The 21511-nt window shown below is 36.0% G+C and overlaps 1 protein-coding gene across 16 annotated transcripts in view; it reads left to right on the forward strand.

Moving 5' to 3' along the window:
- NAALADL2 (N-acetylated alpha-linked acidic dipeptidase like 2) overlaps nucleotides 1-21511 on the forward strand; it is a 1364432-nt gene that overhangs the window by 99833 nt on the left and 1243088 nt on the right. For 12 of the 16 annotated variants that reach the window (XM_063704380.1, XM_063704390.1, XM_063704382.1 and 9 more), the window contains one exon: nucleotides 9319-9387. The exons of the other annotated variants lie outside the window; for them this stretch is intronic. The gene's annotated coding sequence lies outside the window, so the exon portion shown is untranslated. The remainder of the gene's footprint in view (nucleotides 1-9318; nucleotides 9388-21511) is intronic. 16 annotated transcript variants of the gene reach the window in all.

Raw genomic sequence — 21511 nt, forward strand, 5'->3', positions numbered from 1 at the left:
AGATATGAGTTATCAAGAGAATTTTCTCACAAATTCTGTTAACAGATTTTTTTGATTGCCATATATCTGAATGATGTTTTTAAAAATTTTTACATTCCAATTTATGTTCTTCTAAATTAGAAAATTGGAATGTGTGACAACATAGCTTGATATGTGCTAAAAGCACAGGTGTCAGAAAGATGAAAGGTGATGGTTAAATAACATGAAGGTTAATAGTCAAGGAATTTGATAGCTTTATAAGTAACACATATTTAATAAATTGAAAGTGGGTTAATCAATCATTCATCATATTCTAAGTGTGTAGTATGTGCATGAAAATACACTGGATGCTATGAAACATTTTTTTAAAAGCAGTTAATCAAAAAGCATTAACTTGGCTCCATTTATGATTTTTATCATTGTGAAATGTAGAATTCAGTATGTTTCTTCCTACACAACTCTTTCCAACTACAGGAAAACAAAATAGGCAGTAAAAAATAAAATAGGCAATGATTAGGTACATACTTAAGTATTTAATATTTGCTAATTGTGAGATAAAGACACTGCTGATGATGCAGGGCAGATGAGCACCAAAATTGGGGCTTAGTCTGGGAGGATTCTTGGCTTCACTCAGGAAACAATTCAAGAGTGAGTCAGTGGTGGAAGAAAGCATGTCCGTTGAAGCAGCAGCGTACAGCAGAGTGACTACTTCTTGCAGAGCAGGGCTAACCCATAGGCAGTGTGCCCAAAGTATAGGCTGTGTATAGGCTGTTGGCCAACAATATTTATACCCATTTTTAACTCTGTGCAAATTAAGGGATGGGTTATTCAGAATTCTCTAGAAAAGAAACAGCAACTTCCAGGTGTTGCCGTGGCATTTGTAAACTGTCATGGTGCTGGTAGGAGTGTCTTATGCTGATACACCTCAGGGAAACTAGAAATTGCTTTCAGAGCAATTTGCCACTTCTGGCTGTTTTCTTCATTTTATCCTGTCAGGACCAAGAAAGAAGTCCTACTAATCTACCTCATTCACCCCTCAGAGAATATACACTCCTCCTTAAGTTTAAGGGAGTTGCAAAGGGCGGAGATCTCTCTTCTGTTACTGTTTCCTGCTGATCTTATGGGCATGGGCTCTACTTAGTGTTGGAAGAGTAAGCATCTCTGGATGCCTGATCTAAGGGGCCTAAAGGCAAGATGTCTTTATTTCCTGGGTCAGAAGATGGGATGAGTTGGAAGTCTGGTGCCAGCATCTTCTTTATATGGAAACTTTACCATCTGGAAGACACAGACTATAGTGAGAGGTTAAACATGCAAGGGACAAAAATTAACAGTAACAAGTTAGGTATCAAAGGTCCCAGGAAAGGTAAAAGCCAGATAAGACTTCAGAGGGTGCTTTTGATAGTCAACCAGAAAGTTGGGGTCAATTCCCTGGTTATAGCTATGTAAACAGGTAGCTTGTCAACATACAGATGTTGACATTTCATTTGTAAACTGTCATGGCACTGATGGGAATGTCTTATGCTGATGAACAGCAAGGGCGACTACATATTGCCTTCAGCACCATTTGCTGGCTCTGGCCAGTTTCTTCATTTCATCCTGTTGGGACTGGGAAAGATGTCCTGCTGGTCTCCTGCCTCATTATGAGAATAATTAGAGAAGGGCTAAATATGCGTGCTGTGGAATTTTGAGAGAGGGCATTTTAGAGGTGATATGACTTGAGCTGGACTATGACAGATGGGGAGAATTTGGGTGGCTGAGCAGTAAATAGAAAACTTTGTGGGATTACCCATCAGCATGAACCATAGGGGTGGTACTTTAGCAGGTAATGTCAGGGAGATTGATAGTGCAAGAAGGAGACATTAGTGACTTGAGCAGAGGATTTGTCCTGGAAAGTTATTAGATGTGAGAAGCAGGTACAGCTTTAAACCTAGGCGATGGACTGTTGCAAGTTCTTGAGCTGGAAGTGCCATTATAATAATATCATCTTCTGAGGAATTAACTTGAGCTGGGATTAGAGGCAAGATGATTGGCTAGGGGAGAGTTGTGGGCGTTATGCACTAGATGAAGTCGGCTGAATGGGAGTGGTAATGGGGGAGTGAATGAAGAAATACAGTCTAAGTAATTAAGCTATATTTCACTGATACTTATTTCTTATTTACAAATATAGTACAACAATTAACTCATTCCAGAGACAGTAATTAGCAATCAGGTTAAATTACTTTGATTACCTCTTTTACATTTAATTAACAGCATTTTAAGAAAACTGCTTTCTAAGATGTTTTATAGTCTATGTCGTTTCTTTTTTGCTTTTCGTTTATTCTTTCCCTCTCCCTCTCCCTACTTCAGCCCATTTACTCTATCCCACTCTTTCCTACCTTCCCTTCTAAAAGGACAAAATTTTAGGGTGTATTTTACTAAAGTAAAATGAAACAAAATAATCATGATTTTATGGAAGTATTATGTAAGCATAATTTAAAAGTCACATAGGCTGGCCAGGTGCTGTGGCTCACACCTGTAATCCCAGCACTTTGGGAGGCCTAGGTGGGTGGATCACTTGAGGCCGGGCGTTTGAGACCAGCCTGGCCAACATGACGAAACCCTGTCTCTACTAAAAATATAAAAATGTGCCGAGCGTGGTGGCGTGCACCTGTAATCCCAGCTACCTGGGTGGCTGAGACATGAGAATCACTAGAGCCCAGGGGGCAGAGGTTGCAGTGAGCTGAGATCATGCCAAAGCACTCCAGCCTGGGTGACAAGAGTGAGACTCTGTCTCAAAAAAAAAAAAAAAAAAAGAAAGGCTTAAAATGAAACAAAACAAAACAAAAAACCCCAGCAACCCTCCAATACTTCTCTCATTCTTCCCACCCCAATCCAGTCCTTCTTCTAAGAGGCAACCATTTCCAACTGGTCCAGTTTTTTCTTTTGATAGCTCTATGCTTATAAAGTTATTTCTTGATTTTTAAATGCTTTATATTACCCACTGACTTCTTGTTTTATTGGTTGAGAATTTGTTTTTCTAGCTCTGACATCCAGCAATCTCAAATATTTTTCCTTCATTTTAATTAGAAGGTTATATCACATGTGTTTGTTAAATTAGTGGTTTTTACATTTATAACTATGTGAATATTTATAATAACTATGTGAATATTGTTTGAACCAAAACATATGATTTTTTTTCTTTCTCATACATTAAAAAAGTCCTAGAATTCTTTCCTTTTTTGTTTAGGTTTTAGTAAATCTTTCACTATTTGCTCCCAAATGTTCCATCACAGATGTACTAAATGGCTATCAATAATCTTTTAATTTTCTTTGTTTTCTTTTTTTTTTTGTTTTCTTTTTTTTTTTGAGACAGAGTCTCACTCCATTGCCAGGCTGGAGTGCAGTGGTGCGATCTTGGCTCACTCACTGCAACCTCCGTCTCCAGGGTTCCAGCAATTCTCCTGCCTCAGCCTCCCGAGTAGCTGGGATTGAAGGCACACGTCAACACACCCAGCTAATTTTTGTATTTTGAGTAGAGATGGAGTTTCACTGTGTTGGCCAGGATAGTCTCGATCTCCTGACCTTCTTATCTGCCTGCCTCAGCCTCCGAAAGTGCTGGGATTACAGACGTGAGCCACCACACCTAGCCTTAATTTTTATTTATTTATTTATTTGAGACAGAGTCTAGCTCCGTTGCCCAGGCTGAAGTGCAGTGGTATGAACATGGCCCACTGCAGCCTTGATCTCCTAGGCTCAAGTGATCTTCTCACCTCAGCCTCCCATGTTTCCAGGACCACAGGGATGCATCACCATGCCTGACTAATTTTTAAAAAACTTTTTGGAGAGACAAGGTCTTGCCATGTTGTCCAGTCTGGTCTTGAAATCCTGGGCTTAAATGATCCTCGTGTCTTGGCCTCCTAAATGTTGGGATTACAGGCACGAGCCACTGTGCCTTGCCTCAATAACCTTTTTAAATGGTCGAATTCATAAAACAACCCTTTAGCTACATTAAACTTTTTTGTTTTTGTTTTGGGCCTGATAATGTTCCTGTTGTATCCCTTTATTCTCTTGCATCAATTTTAACTGTCATTTCTAGGCCAGGTAACTGTCGTCCTGGAACTTTTCTTTTACACTTTTATGTATTAGGATTCTGTGTTACCTGCATCCAGTACCTTCCTAGGAAAGGGTGCCTGGGAAAGTTTTTTGACTTCTTACATGCCTGAAATGTCTTTATTCTACTCTCCTGTGTGATTGATCGTTTGACTTAACATAGGCAGCTGCTTCTCAGAACTTCAAAGCCTTTGTTATCTTGTGGTATTTCTTTTGACAAATCGGAGTCCATGCTGATGGTTGGTGCTTCTTTACTCAGAAAATTTTGTGATCACTTTGTTGGACATCTATATGCCTTTTCAAACTGGTCTTTCAGCTTGGTATTTTTTTTTTGTTTTATTTTTATTGTTACTATTGTGATATTCTTTCCTGTGATTTCTGTCTTCATTTCTGAAACTTCTATCGGAAAAATGCTGGCCATCCTGTATTGATTCTCTGATATTCTCTCTATATCTTGTGATTTCCCATTTCCTTTTGTTTCTGATGAGTTCCTTAGTTTTATTTTTTATTATTTTTTCATAATTTTTAGGAAATCTTTATTCTGTGATTATTGCTATTGTATGGTATTCTGTTTTTGTTTTACTAATTATATAAATTATATATTTTATATATTTATATTTTGTTGAAATCTTACTCTCTGCATTGTCTCTGTTTCTTCCTGTTTTCCTTTTTTTCTGCTTGTTTGTTTTGGTCTTTTTCATGTTGAGGCATTTCTCATGTATTTAATAATTGTTAAATACTAATTTTAAGAATGAAACACTAAGAGTTGATAACTATATGCTACCTCTTAGGTAGGATTTGTTTTTTGGTGGGTTTCACTATGAAATGATGAGGAGAGGCCTTTCCATTTTTAGTTATCTGGTGATATTTTCTCAAGGGGTAGAAGGAATTGATTGAAGGTAGGTCTGGGACAGGAAGAGTATGAAATTCCCACAAGTCAGTATGTAAACTTTACCTAATTCCCTTGTTTTAACTTTGCACTTGGTATTCCCAAGTTTGAGATGTTCTGGTTCAGCCTTTCTAGGACATGTACCTCTGCTCTTTTGTTTGGAGGAGGTGAGAAGAGGGACCAGTCTTCTGGTTCTACAGTCAGAGAAGAAGACCTTATTCAGACATTCAGGGAGTCCTATTCTTAACTGCTGCAGTTTTCCCTTGATTTTCATAATACCTGGTAATGCCACTTGCTGAACCCCCCCAGGGGTTCTGTGATACAAACTGACATTTCTTATTGATGGCTTCCTCTGCAGACTCTTATGTTGTACCATGTGCTCTGCTAATTCAGTTACACTTCTTTTACCCTTTTTCTGTCTTGTGACAGGTGTTTTTTGTTGTTTGTTTTTATTTTTGTTTTGTTTTGTAGACAGAGTTTTGCTCTGTTGTTCATGCTTGAGCGCAGTGGAGCGATCTTGGCTTACTACATCCTCGACCTCCTAGGCTCAAGCAATCCTCCCGCCTCAGCCTCTGGAGTAGCTGAGACTACAGGTGTGTGCCAACCCACCTGGCAAATTTTTAGATTTTTTGTTGATATGGGGTTTCACTGTGTTGGCTAGGTTGGTTTACAGGTATGTAAATCTCTTGAATATTGTATCTTGTTTCCTGTTCTCTTTGCCTTCATGTGTAGTACTTTTTTTGAAATTTCCGAATTCTTATTTTGGTTGGATTTGGGGATGGAGAATAGGTAAAGATGTATTTAACTAGAAATTAACTCTTTATTTTCAAAGAGAAGAGTAAGGCATTATATTATTCATCAGATTGATTAGCTTTTGTTGGTTCACAAACTTAATTTTATAATGTGGGACTCAAAAGTGTATATTTTCTTTCTATAAGTTTTCTCTAGATCATGTTGGCCCAATTAGAATAGCAGTAACATAATCATGAAACGATAATAAGCATAGATGAGTACCAACTATGTGGCATTCACTGTCACATAAATTGTCTTGCATATACACTCTGATTAGCAGCAGTGACAAGTAGATTTTTAAGGGGAATGAAGAGGCAGTTTCTGGGTTGATTACCAGTAATTTACATTAAAATAATATAGGTATTGATTGCTTATACATTGTTAAGCTCTGGGATGTGGATTATAGTGTCCTGTGTGGGATTAGTAGGTTAATTTATAGCTACTTGTGGCAATAGCAAGAAGTTTCAAGAGATGAAGGTGGTGAGCAGGACATGATTACTCTCTCATTTCAATGCCTCTTTGGGCCTCATAATGTGAATCCCAATAATAAGGAATAATAATAATAATGTGAATCCTAATAATAAGGATTCACCTTCTACACATGAAAGTCATTTTCCTTTCTCAGTATTCTGTTTTATTCCTTAGGTCCATATGACCAAATCCTACATTCTTCCTAAGATATCATTTTTCTATATATATTTTTATCTTTGTTTTATCCTCCTAGAGCAATAGTTCTGAGTCAAGTGACATTGGGACATAGTTTGGTGAGAATAGTTATAGCTCTTTAAACTTCAGATTAAAGAAAAGTTAACATAATTGTGAGCATATTTTGATGTGTTCTCTGAAGCCTTTCAACTTATGGCATTTCACAAAATGTTGAAATAGTAAATTACAAAAGAATTAAAATGCTTCACCAATTTGTACCTCACTAATGTCATCATGTTCTTGCAGCATAAAGCTAGAGGTGAAAAGGAACCACCTTTATAAATTGCTGAATGAAATGTAAATATGTGCAATCTTTTTGGAAAGCATTTGGAGTATGTATCAACAGCTTTTAAAAAGTTCCTGCCTTCTGATCTAGACATCTAATTTTAGAGTTCTCTCCAAAGAAGGAAACCAGATGTTAAAACCACATTTAGTTCATTACGAACCGTGTAAACATAAAATTGGAAACAGCCTAAATTCATACAGTCGGAGAACTTTAAATAAATTTTGGTGAAACTGTATGATGGAGTATTATATAGCTCTTAAACATTATGTTTTTAAAGGGTACATAACACACCATATGGAATTTATGATGTGTTAAGTGAAAAAACAGAATGCAGAATTGGACTCACAGTACAGTATAAAGTGGGTTCAAATTAATGTACATATGCACAGAAAAAAAACTAGAAAAAAATAAACCAAGCTGCAGATAGTTTTGTCTCTGCATTATTGAATTATAGACAATTTACATGTTCTCACTAATGCTTATCTACAATTTCTAGATTTTCTAAAGTATGTATTACTTTAAAAATACAAAAAGCATATGGTCTTTAAAAACACTTAGACAGAAAAACAGAAAAAAAAATCTCATCAGTTTGCTGGTGACAATAAGTAAGGCTAAGTGTTGTTTGGTTCTTCCCTACCTTCATATCATCGTCTGTGAACGGTGCTAACAGGATAGAATTGCTCTGTTTACTGCACTGGATTGTTATTAACAATCTTCTAATTTAGGAAAAGGCACTGACTCCTATCATTTTTATTGCCTCCTTTCTTCAGTTACCTGAGTCGACTCTCCCATCTTCTATACCTTAAACACGACTATTGAACTGTCATATGATTTAAGTTGCTAATATATATTTTATTATTATTATTATTTGAGACAAGGTCTCACTCTGTTGCCCAAGCTAGAGGGCAGTGGCACGATCACAGCTCACTGCAGCCCCAATCTCTCTGGGCTCAGGTGATCCTTCCACCTCAGCCTCCCGAGTAGCTGGGATTACAGTCATGCAGCACCATGCCCGGCTGATTTGTGTATTTTTGGTAGAGACAGGGTTTCAACATGTTGCCCAGTGGGGCCTCCAATGCCTGGGCTCAAATGTTTCACCCGCTTTAGCCTGTCAAAGTGCTAGGATTACAGGTGTGAGCCACCATGTCTGGCTTGCTAATGCATGTTTTAAACTTATGTATTTTTATTTACAATGCAACTTTAAAGAAAATGGAACTGTTTTCTGACATGTTTTTAAAACATTTGTTAAAGGTTTCCTAGTACTACAGAGCAGATCTGACATATATTAAGAGCTGGAGTAGCTGAGATGGAGTTGTTATAAGATATGTGAAATCACTTAGAAAATAAAATCAAATGCAAATAGTTTAGCAGGATGACCAAGCCAGATGTAGACTCCTTGGCCTATGGCAAAGTTCTGTGCCAATGATTTTATCTGGAGTCTGGGAACTGATATCTTGATATAAAATCACCTGGTGTCAATTAAATATGCAAATCTATCCTTTTTAATAAATAGAATGAATCTTTCTCATTTGTTTATTCAATAATTGTAACTTACTATGTCAGATACTAAATTAACATCCTTAGGGAGGTCACAGTCTAGGAGGAACATGGGCAAACAGTTACTTATTTTATGGCGTACGCTAACCCTGAAAGTTCAGCAATGATGTTTTAAAATGTTACTTTTTATGAAGTAAGGGAAAAGCAATTTTAGGTAATCATTGGCTTTTAAAAACTGAAATGTCATTGACAACCGGGATTAGAATAGAAGTATACCCAAACTGGAGGAATCCCCTCCCCATCCAGGTCACATAGCCAATCTCTCAGGACCCCCTCTTACTGCAAAACCCAGCCTCTACTCAAACAGTTCCGGTGATGGGGAGCATTTATTCCGTAACAGTGTTTTTTTTTTTTTTTTTCCAGTGTCTCTTTTAAAGAAAAAATACTTTCTTTGGGTCTAAATTGTGAAAATACCCAAAACATTTGATAGAAATTGAACTCTGTCAACAGTGTTATTTATACTAAGATCAGGACAATTTCTTGAGATCATATTGTTTTATTACTAAGTTTGGCCTTTGTTTTACAAATGTAATGTTCATATTTATTTGAATTTTCAGATTGGTTAAATGTTAATGAAAAGCAATCCAATTGTTAATTTTTAGTAGTGCCTTTTCTGTGTATGCCTTAATTTTATTTTATATTAATAATTCAAGTTATGCACCAAAATGAAGATTTTTTCCAAAATAAAAATAAAAAAGGTTTCCTGGTGACAACTGTTATATATGAGAAAAGTTAGAGGTGTGTAACTGGGTTTTATGAATAAAAAATATGGGGAAAAATCATCCTGATTACCTGTAATTAATATTGGTATAGTATCTAGACTTTTTTTAAGTAAAGTCATTTTTATGTAATTTAATTACTAATTACAGTGATTTTAACATAGTTAAAAGATTCTGCAACATAATTATTCTGCAACATAGTTAAAAGAGGTGATTAAATTAAAGCCACAGACTTGTTCTTTTGGCTAGAATATTTCACCTTTGTTAAATAAGCAATTTTTTTTTCCTTTTTTGTTTTTTAGGAGGCTGAGGGAAGAAAAGAATAATTTAAATGAAATTTAGTTTCTATAAAGAAAGCGATTAAAAACAAGGTAGGTTTTTATCTTAGATATTTTATCCAGGATAAAGGCAGAGATTCAACCAAGTCTTTAATTATAATTAGGTATAGGAAATGTTTAAAGTATGCTTACAATATGTCCAACTGAGTATTCTGTTTCAGAAAGGAAAGTTTATTGAGTTGTTTATCTTTTGGGGGCAGTTGTTTACTTATTTTCCTTTTAAAATAAATAATAATTTTATAGCATTTTAAATAATCATAAAATGTATGTGATAAAGTGACTGCTATATGTTCTCTATATTTTTATCTATTAACTATGGATTGCTTCTAAAAACGTGCCTTGAATAGTAAAGGATTCCATAGTGTATGTGCATTTTATTTTATTTTATTTTATTATTATTATACTTTTAAGTTTTAGGGTACATGTGCACAATGTGCAGGTTAGTTACATATGTATACATGTGCCATGCTGGTGTGCTGCACCCATTAACTGGTCATTTAGTGTTAGGTATATCTTCTAAAGCTATCCCTGTGCATTTTAAACATTATATGCTTTCTTTGTTTTTGATGAGATAGCAGTCTAAATTTTTTCACTCTGCTCTTGTGTTTAAATGCAAATAAGTTCATTCAGTTTTCTGTTGGTGCTTTATTTGATACTACCAAGTTTTTGTTTGCTAATGTAGCACATATAAGGCATCCCCTGTAAAAACATCCCCCAAGCTACTCTATGGTTAGTGTATGGCTAACATATTACCAGATATTGTGGACTTTGTACATATTCCTCACATAAGTTATTCAGATAATTGTTTATATTAGAAAAATGTTATTTATTTAAACCTATCACATCATTTTAAATAAAATGATTCATGAGAAAGAGCTGGATATAGTTGTTAGAATGTTAGAATCAGGTGTAGCCTTACTAAAAGGCATGTTTCAGACTGACAAAAGTCATGTGCTTCTTGAGTGTAGTGGAGGCTAAGAGGGCACATGCTACTGCATCCAGATCAACTGTTAACTACCATATTATTTCGTGATCAGAAAGCAATGTTTTAAGCAGTTTACTAATAACTAATATCCTAATAAGGTAGTTTGCCACTTAGAGTTTTAATGTGTTTTATGAAATCAATTGCATATTGAGGTTAATGTGTAACACATACTAATATTTTCCATTTAATATAACAGGAAATAGAAAACTGGTTAGCTTTTTCATGCTGAGTTTTATTGATATTCAGTGGAAGATACCTGAAATCTATTTTGAAAGGCTGATGTGGTGGAAGGAACATTGGCTTTGGTATCCACGGTCCTTGGGTCAAATTCTGCCACCGCTATATTTATGTATACTTGGAGAAGTTTCTTAAGTGTTTGAGCTTCAGTTTTTTTCTATGTAGAATGAGAATAATATTCCTCTTTTACAGTTGTTTTGAAGATTCGTAATAATATACATACAACATTCTAGTGCCTTGTGGATACTAATTGTATTAGTGAAGGCTATTATGAATACCAATAATCTATAATAATTAACTATGTAAGACAATAATAATAGCAAATTTTCTATATTGTCTTCCAATCGTTGGAACACTTTCAAATATAACATATATAATCTTTCCAAAAGCTCAGAGAAGGATCTTATTATTGTTGGCATCTCCTATATACAATTCAGGAAGGTAATGCTCAAGGAGATTAATTGACATGACTAGTAAATGATGAAGTAGAAATGTGGACCTAACTGTCTAATATTAGAATTTCTGCTCTTTATACAAGAAATATCAGTTTTTCATTAATAGTTTTTAATTTCACATTCTTAATGACAAACATATCTATTTGGCCTAAAATTTTTAGTTAGATTGACAAATAAATTCCTAGAAACCAGGTATTAATTTAGTTTTTACTACAAATCAATAATAGGCCGGGTGTGGTGGCTTATGCCTTTAGTCTCAGCACTTTGGGAGGCTGAGCCAGGCCTGTTGCCTGAGTGCAGGAGTTTGAGACCAGCCTGGGAAACATGGCAAAATCCTGTCTCTACAAAAAAAATACCAAAATTAGCTGGATGTGGTGGCACAGGCCTGTAGTCCCAGCTACTCGGGAGGCTGAGGTGGGAGGATCATTTGAGCCCTGAAGGTTGAGGCTGCAGTGAGGTGAGATCGTGCCACTGAGCTCCAGCATGGGCGACAGAGTGAGACCCTGCCTCAAAAAAAAAAAAAAAAAATCAATAATGTATGGAGTTAGCACCGAATAATTCCTTGTAATTGCACAGTGATTTATAGTTTCCTGAGTGTTTTTTTAACATGCTTTAATTAGTTGAGGCACCAGTGGGGGCGAGATAGGTGACTATAGACATATGTTACACATTATAAACTTTAAGTCCAAAGAGGTTGTGTTTTGCTAAAGATGATGAGATTAATAAACGGTGGACTTTTGTGTCTCCACTGTTGTTTTTGACTATGGGTTTTATATATCAGGTTTTACCTAAGTGAACTAAATTCTATTTCATTCAGCACTTATAGGAAAAGTTTTATGTTTAAAAGTAGATGTTGTTGGAAATGCAAAATTAGCAAGACAAATTCCTTGCTTTTATAGATTTTAAACTTGGGAGTAGGAGAGACAAAAATGTATTAAATGGCAAATGTTATAATAATTAGAAGCATAAGTGCAATGACATGTGTAAGAAAGCAAAACCAAACAAATCTGGATTTGTATATTTGGTCAATTAAACTCCTAAAAGGTGTTAATAGTTTATGCGGAAGAAAACTGGAAGTGACCATAGGTTTCTTATAATCTTAAGCTATGCAAAACTGCATTTTTGTTCCTAAAGGAATTATGGACTATAATGAGTTCTCAACAATGTGCTAAAATTTATTATAAGAAAAAATAATTAAGCAAGATAATGTTGCTTTATATTGATGCTTAATGTAAATGCATATGCGTTCATTAAATTTAGACAGTGAAAAACTTAGTTCCATGTCTTAATTCATTCCACTTATGTTTAGGTGGGAATTAGATTTAATGAGTTATAGTCATCTTTAACATTTGATGTATATATCTTCATCTAGGACACTTAGCTCCATGGTACTTCAAGTAGCACATTAAGAAGAAAAATTCTTCCCTTGATTTCATCTGGGAATGAAAAAATTCTTGAAAAAGTTGAGTATATGTGGTTTGGAGTTAGAGTTGTTTTCCATTTCTTATGATTAATTCAGGAAATGAACAGTCTGGGCTTTCCATTGTACATTCATTTTAGTAATGGGTAATTTTTTGTTTTACATTAAAGGTGCTGCTTTCAGATGAGTGTTAGGTAATTCTATCTTGAAGCATAATATAAACTGTTAGCTAAATGTGGTCATTTTAATTTAGCTAATAATGTTCTCCATGTCATAGTTTCTAGGTAAAGTAGAAATTTCTGTTTTAAAGAAGTCAGAACTGACATTGTTGATGAAATTATACAATTGGATGTGACTAGTAGCCTTTTGTCTTTGGATAATGCTCACATTATATTTTATAAATATCTTTTAAAATATTTATATTTTGTCTAGAAAATAAAAGAAAAAAATGAAAAATTAACCATTCTTCCACCACCCATTATGTGTACTTAGCCTTTAATAAAAGCTTTATACATAAACCAAATAGTATCATATCTTTAATGGTTTTGTAACTTGATTTTTTAAAGGTAGTAATAGATCATGAATATTTTTCAATATTGTTAAATATTCATTTATAACAGTTTAATGGTGAAATTTAATAAATATACTGTGAAATGAATTATACAATTTATTTAAGTGCTTATTGTTGAACATCGACACCCCTTTCTCTTTTTCTTCCCTTCCCTTCTCTTCACTGCCCTCCCCTTCCCTGCCTTTTCTTCTTTACTCTTTCTTCTTCCTTTTCTCCCCTCCTTCCTTTCTTCTTTCCCACCTTTTAATGTTTCCTCCATTGTTAAAATGTGACAATTTTTAAAAAAAATCTATGAAGCATGTCATTTATTATTCATTTAAAATAATTTCATAGAAATAGTACTGATAAATTAAAAAATATGTACATTTGTGAGGGTGTTTTAAAGTATTGTTGTACTTTTCTCCATAAAAGATTGTACCAGTTCACACTTCTGTATTTATGGTATGCAATTCAAAAAATTTTTTGTAGTCATATATACCAATATTTTTTTTTCCTTTATGTTGTAAGGAATTGTCTTAGTAAATTTGGGGCAAAATATTTTAGACTGGGCAATTTATAAACAATCGAAATTTTTACTCACAGTTCTAGAGGCTGAGAAGGTCCAGATCAAGTAGCCAGAAGATTCTGTGTCTTGTGAAGTCCCATTTCTCATAGATGGTGTTCTTCTATGTTTCTTCACATAGTGGAAGGGGCGAACAATCTCCTTTGAGTTTCTTTTTACAAGGATATAATACCATTCATTAGGGCTCTGCCCTCATGACCTAGTCACCTACTAAAGGCCCAGCTCTTATTATTGTTGTACTGGAGATTAGCTTTCTACATATGAATTTTGGGAGGACGCAAATATTCAGACCATAGCAGGGAGAAAAAATAGTATCTTTTCCTTACTCATTGCAAGTTTCATGGCTGATACCCCTATAAGGAAACACAGAGCAAAAAGAGAAAAGCATAACAAATTTATTTAATATAAGTTTTATGAGACACTGAAATCTTCAGACAGACCCAAAGCCACAGGGAAATTATTATTATTTTTTTGAGAGAGTCTCACTCTTGTCGCCCAGGCTGGAGTGCAATGGCGCGATCTTGGCCCACTGCAACCTCCGCCTCCTGGATTCAAGCGATTCTCCTGCCTCAGTCTCCCGAGTAGCTGGGATTACAGGCGCCCACCACCACACCCCACTAATTTTTGTATTTTTAGTAGAGAAGGGGTTTCGCCATGTTGGCCAGGCTGATTTCCAACTCCTGACCTCTGGTGGTCCGCCGGCCTTGGCCTCCCAAAGTGCTGGGATTACAGGCATGAGCCTCCGCGCCTGGCCAAAAATTCAGTTTTTTGAACAGTATGTGCAGAAGTGTGATTGGAGGACAAAAGTGTGTGATCTGATGGTAATAAACTGGGGAGGAACTGAGCAAGACCTCTTTGTTCAGATTCTTCTTGGCCTTTCTATAAGCCATTCCATCCTTCTGGGTATAGGGGATGACTTCTCTAGAATGAGGATCTCACTACCTACTTTCAGGTCAGATAATTCTTTTATGGCCAGTTCTCAGAGGAAAAGTGTGAGAGGTCATAGTGTGACCTTCCTGTTTCCGCTATTTTCTCAATTTCTGAGGTGCTGTATTTGGGGGTTGTGTTTTCCACCACCCCATCGATGTTATTTGCTTTTGGTATATGCTTAGAGAGAAGCCTTATCCTCCGTGTGTATGTGTATGTGTGAGTGTGTGTGTGCGCGTGCGTGTGCGCGCACGCATGCGCACTTGAGTGTGTTTCTTCTAGTACTATCTATAATGGTTGGAATTCATACATACAGATACAGATGTTGGTATAAAACCATAACTTTTCTTTTAATATCACACGAATTTAAAGTGCTGGGTGATTACATTCAGTTTAGATGACAGGAAAAGGAATCTTTGTGTGAACTGAGCCCTAACCTCAAACTGCTCATTATTCTATTCCCTGTCGTGGGCCATGATGGGAAGTGGAATGATTTGCCACCTAAATGAGTTTACTATCTACTCTTGTTTTATCCTTATATGAGTAAAGATCCTGGATATCTAGGAGACTGATGCTGAATTTTTTCACATCTTTAGCAAGTATGTGTAGCAGTTCTGTTCTTTTGCCTTAGATTTTCGAAGTATTAATCTTTCCCATTTGAATATTTAATATCGTCAGAAAAAGAGGTAACTTTTTTTTCTTTTGCTTGCTTCCTTTCATTGTGAAAAACATTTTGACGTGTTTCTTAAGTAGAAAAGAATGCATTCTCTTGGTTTAAAAAAAAATAAACAACGTTGGAAAATATTGATCTGGCTTTAAAATCTAGCAGTTGTCCTTCTTAATACACAACTTATAGAATTGTATATTATTTCCCTCAGGAAATAATTTACATTAAGGAGAGCAAGCTGTGAAGCTCAGTTTTTAAGAATATGTGTTCTTGAAATGCAAAGAGTCAGACATTGGATAATTTTAGTAGATTTTAAAATTCATTTTTTTTTTCTAGAAACAGAGTCTTGCTTTGTCACCCAGGTTGGAGTGCAGTGGCACAATCATGGCTTACTGCAGCCTCAAACTCCTGGGCTCAAGCAATCCTCCCACCTCAGCCTTCTGTGTAGCTAGGACTACAGGTACACATAATCATGCTTCACCAATTTCTTTTTAATGTTTTATAGAGATGCGGTCTCACCATGAATTGTTCAGGCTTGTCTTGATCTCCTTGCTTCAAGCAGTCCTCCCTCCTTGGCCTCCCAAAGTGCTGGGATTACAGGCTTGAGCCACCGTGCCCAGCTACATTTTTACAGAAATATATTTTTATTATATGACAACATGTAATTGCTATACAAAAACAACATTTAAAGCTGTGTATTTTTATATTTGTTAGAATATTAATAATGATTAAAACATGTTACAAATTATGCATTCTGTTTCGGCCTTTTTACTCTAATAATAAAAACTCGATTTTCTTAATCATTGACCTACACGAAATAGTTGACCTACATGCCACAAAAACCTTGACTTAAAAAAATACAACTTTATTTTTATACTACTATGAATATTATATAGCACTGTGAACATAAAAATTTAGCTGCTTTTTAGTCATTTCATCTCATGAAATATCTTTTGTAAAAACTTTTTTAATATCTCAGGGGTCTGTTACACTTTTGATGTGTTTTATTAATATCATAAATATCTATGTTAATATTTGAGGTATCTTTTTAAACTCTGGGGATCATTTTCTTGAATTCTTTTTTTGCAATGGAAAATTTTTAATATAATAGACTCCTTTAAGAGGTACAGCTGTATTAGGATTTCAGTAAATATACAACTAGTTTTTCTTATTTGTTAATCTGCTCATGGAGAAATATTTTCATCCAGTTACTACTGTTCCTAGCTGATTTTTAACATCATGAGGTAGTCGTCTGGAGGAGTCTGCACTACTAGAACTGTTTTTTTTTTTGTTCTTCTTTAAATGTATCTTTGTCAGGAGGGCCCCAATAACGCCCCGAAGTTTGATGATTTGCTAGGCGGACTCACCAGACCCAGCATATAGTCATCATCATGTTATGAGCTATTACAGTGAAAAGAAAGGGTGTATGGGGAAACCAGGCACAAACTTCCAGAGCCTTCTAGTGGAGTCAAACAGGAAGCACTTAATTCCTCCAGCAATGATTTGTGGCATCAAATGTGAAATGTTAACCAGTGAAACTTCTTAGAGGCTCTGCACCCAAGATTTTTACTGGGGGGTGGTCAGGGAGGCACCCTCTGTCTGGCATGTACCAAAATTCCAGACTCTCAGAAGAAAAGCAAGTATTCAGCATAAACTATATTGTTTATGCAATCAGTTTAGGCACAGTGAGCCCACTCCTTCAAGTTCTAAGAATAATGGGAACACTTCTGATATCCTTTCCAGATGCCAGTCAAGGGCCAAAGTTGTAAGCAGGCTTTTCAAGGGATAGCAATTAGGCCTGCTGGGTAACTCTTTTCTGCAGTCTCCTAATTTCTATTGTGCTTGTTTCCTCTAGCACAGTGGTCCCCAACCTTTTTGTGACCAGGGACTAGTTTTGTGGAAGACAGTTTTTCCACAGACTGGGTACGGGGGAGATGGTTTTAGGATGATTGAAGTGCATTCCTATTATTATTACATTGTAATATATAATGAAATAATTTTACAACTCATCATAATCTACAATCAGTGGGAGCCCTGAGCTTGTTTTCCTGCAACTAGACGGTCCCATCTGGGGGTGATGGGAGACAGTGACAGATTATCAGGCGCTAGATTCTCATGAGGGGCACACAATCTAGATCCCTCACATGTGCAGTTCACAATAGGGTTCGTGCTCCCCTGAAAATCTAACGCTGCCGCTGATCTGGCAGGGGGAGAAGCTCAGGCCATAATGCCAGCGATAGGGAGGGGCTGTAAATACAGACGAAGCTTTGCTCACTTAGCTGCTGTTCACCTCCTGCTGTGTGGCTTTTTCCTAACAGGCCATGGACTGATCCTGGTCAATGGCCTGAGGGTTGGGGATTTCTGCTAGAACGCAACTTCATCAGTTTATCAAACATTTTGCCAACATGTACCTTCCCCAAATTCCTGAAAATTTGTGACTTTTGGAGAATATGCTGAAAGAAGCAACTGCTTCCCCTCCACTTGCTGCAGTTCTGTATACATGAAAATATGACATAAAATAGAGTTGCCTTTCAAATCTGATCAATTAGAAGTGGCTCCCTGGGACATTCAGTTCAGAATGATTGTTACATAAAGCTTGGGTTCATGTAACCCAAGGGAAAGATTAGTGACTTTTATCTTGGATTTGAAAGGGGCTACGACAGACCATTTTCTTGTTATCCCTGGAAAGGGTGCTAAATCAGATATCGGGAGACCCTGTGTATTTCATGGTGAGCAGGTCTGTGCAAACTTAATCCCAAAGAGGAAACTGAGAGGCCAAAGAAAAAGGCTGACAAATCTAGTTTCTCAAACAATTAATAGGGACTTACAAACAGAAGCCATACCTTGGTGTTGGCAAGACAAGATGGTGAATCCCTGCACCATTACCACCCCCTACCCCCACCATACCATTGTGAAAGATTATATATGCTTCAGAAGGAATTTGCAAGACAATTGAAGTAATTTGCTTAAGGGCAGGATTTATGGTAAGTACTGCTCTTAACAGTAGATAAAGTAGGAATTTTAGAGGAATTCCTGAAACTGGGGTTAATCAGAAGTCAGCATGGCAGATTATCGTGCAAGATGGAGTTGCTTTAGCCTCCACGCTGTGCCTTAGTCAGCTTGGGCTGCTATAACAAAATACTATAGACTGGGTGACCTATCAGCAACAGAAATTTATTTCTCACAGTTCTGGAGGCTAGAAGTCTGAAATTAGGTTGCCAGCATAATTAGCTTCTGGTGAGGGCCCTCTTCTTTGTTAGAGACTGACATTTTCTTGTTTTATGCTTGTTGTATGATGGAAAGAAGGCAGGAGGGTCCCTTTTATAAGGGTGGTAATTCCATTTATGAGGGCTCCACCTTTATGTCCTAATTCCCTCCCAAAGGCCCTACCTACTAATACTGTCACATTGAGGATTAAGATTTCAAGGAATGAATTTTGAGGGAGACACAACATTCAATCCATTGCACTACCTTGTAATGCATTGTACACGGAATCAGCTCCGACTCTACCACTGACACGTTGTGTCTTTGAGCAAATCATTTTTACCTTTCCAAAATTGAGTTTTCTTCTTTCTTACATCTTAAATAGGAAGATGTACTATATAATTTCAGAAATAATTTTTAATTATCTAATTATTAGAATTTTAAGTTTTAGAGAGATGTTTCCTGGTCTGTGTGGATCAATGAGGTTCTTTTTAATTACTTTTGTCTCTAGCCTTCAATAGTGATACATTATAGATGAGACGTAGAGACTGCTACTGCCCTTAGGGTACTTACCTTTTGATTTTTCCTGCTTTTACAATGTTCACATCCAAATATAAAGTTTTATCTTAATTAAAAATCCAAAAGGAGAAATTAAGTCATGGACTGCATAGCCTTAATGACAATAGGTACAAAAGGTGACAGGGCAAGTACTTAATTCCCATTGAACAGACTAGGACTTGATAATTTAGAGAAAATGAGTAACTTGTAAATGTCTGCACAGCTAATGCAAAGTAGAGCCTAAAAAGAATGTAGTTGTTCTAATCACTCAACAGAAAGTTCTTTGAGGGCAGATACTGACTTTTTCTTCATGCTTTATCTTCAGTGACTGGAATACAGGAGTAGCTCAAAAAATTTTAGATGGATAATAGTTTTATAAACTTGCAAGCCTTTTTGAGAGCTTAGCTGTGAAAAATTCTTTATTTTAATATTCTACTGTATTTTGATTGATGGTTTTTGTAATTACCTTTAGTGTTTCCAGTTCACCTGGGACCTGGCTTTGGCTGTTAGAGACTTTATTTATTTCTCTGGAACTTTACCGTGTGCCTTTTTTCTAGCAATTTATGTCCTCTCCCTCTCATACTGAAGGTTATCTGGTAAATTGTGATTTTTTATTTGGTATCTTAGTCTGCTTTCAGGTGCCGTTCTGGTCTAGAACACTGAAAAATCTCTCTTTGTCCCTGTGCAACCATCACTGAGATAAAAGCTCTCAAACAGCACCATTTCAAAGAAATCCTGTAATAGACTAACATAAAGCAATTTACCATTGTTAAGGAAACAACTTTTAAGTAACACCTGTTAAAGCACAGGAGGCTTAATTCAGGACAATGGTGATAGGTATAGGAACCACTATAGCAGGGGCTTGTAGTGGGGAAGGGAGATTAGGCTTAACTTTGAATACAGAATGGGTAAGTGGTAAATTTATAACCCAAGAGCAGGGTGATCAGTGGATGGAAAATTACTAAGAGGAAATATGGAAGTAAGAGGGATTCTAGCTAAACTGACTTAATAGGATTCTTTTTTTTTTTTTTTTGGAAAGAGTCTCGCTCTGTCACCAGGCTGGAGTGCAGTGGTGCGATCTTGGCTCGCTGCAACCTCTGACGCCCTGGTTCAAGCTATTCTCCTATCTCAGCCCTCCGAGTAGCTGGGATTACAGGCATGTGCCACCATGCCCAGCTAAATTTTTTGTATTTTTAGTAGAAACAGGGTTTCACCATATTGGTCAGAATGGTCTCGATCTCCTGACCTTGTGATCCGCCCTCCTCGGCCTCCCAAAGTGCTGAGATGACCGCCATGAGCCACCATGCCGGGCCACAGGATTCTTACTTAACTCAGGCCAGGGTGGTCACACATCACCTAAGGAGTGATGAAGGATGAGGAACCTGATCAAGTAGAGAGGATAATCAGATATTGAGGGTAGAGGATTCTTGCTAAACTGACTTAGCAAAGTTGTTTGCTGCAACTGGATTTGGAAGGAAGTGCAGAGATGGGCCTAGCAGAAGAATCAGAAGCCTGACTAGAGATGCCAAGCAGAGAATCTTTGTCACCATTTGCAGTGAAGATCAGTGGCCACACTGGTAGAAAATGTGTTCAATTACTTTTACAAATCAAAGAGAATTATGATGCTGTCACATTAATTTAAAAATGCTTTATATATATCCTGTGCTGACATTTTCTCTTTAATAAGTTGGACTTAAAGTATAGCTCTTCAAGTGCATTTCGGAAATTTTATTTTTGTAAAAAAGTTCTTTGTCAATTCTGGAAAATTCTTCCATAATCCTATTTTCAAAATATTTTTCTACAGCTATGTGAAAAATAATCACTATAACTAAATTTTTAATATTAAAAGAACCTACTAAATTATTTTTAAAAGATGCATTTTCGTGAATACAGAAATATTATTTCATACTTAAAATATTGTGTGTTGACAGCAGGATTCTATCATTTCAAATTATATCTTTGTAATTTCAGTACTATATTTAACTAATTACATTTATAATTTTCTACTTAACTCAACTATTAGGCATTATAGGAAGAAGGCATTTTAAAGCTCCAAGTAATTTGGAGTTTTATGATTAAACCTATTCATACAAGTTTGATGCTTTGAGATTGTGAAAGAAAATGTTAATTAGTTTGTAATTTAAAATACCAGTAGTCTTAAAGGTGTGCTATTGATATGGTAATATTTTTAGATCACTTAAAGAGATTTTTGAAGCACTAATTTAAAACAGAGGGGATAGAAAAAGAATATGTGAAAAATAAGAAAAATTTTTTTGTGGAGCTGTAGAAATGACAAAGTGGTAGAGTAAGACATCCAGACTACGGTAGAACTGTAATTTTAAATTTATGTTTATATCTGTGTGCTTTAATTTTATTAATTTTTGAATCAGTCATCTATTGGCATTCTTTTTGCATAGTTGTCTATGAGGACCACAATATCGCCACCTTGCTGGACTCCATTTCTTACTGTAGTCTACGTAAATATTGTCTACTGGAACTATGCAAGGAGAAGCAATTATGACAGGAGCATACAATTTTGTTTGGCATCTTGTGATGCCAAAAAAAATCATG

Source organism: Gorilla gorilla, chromosome 2 (assembly GCF_029281585.2).
Source record: "Gorilla gorilla gorilla isolate KB3781 chromosome 2, NHGRI_mGorGor1-v2.1_pri, whole genome shotgun sequence".
Classification (NCBI taxonomy): domain Eukaryota; kingdom Metazoa; phylum Chordata; class Mammalia; order Primates; family Hominidae; genus Gorilla; species Gorilla gorilla.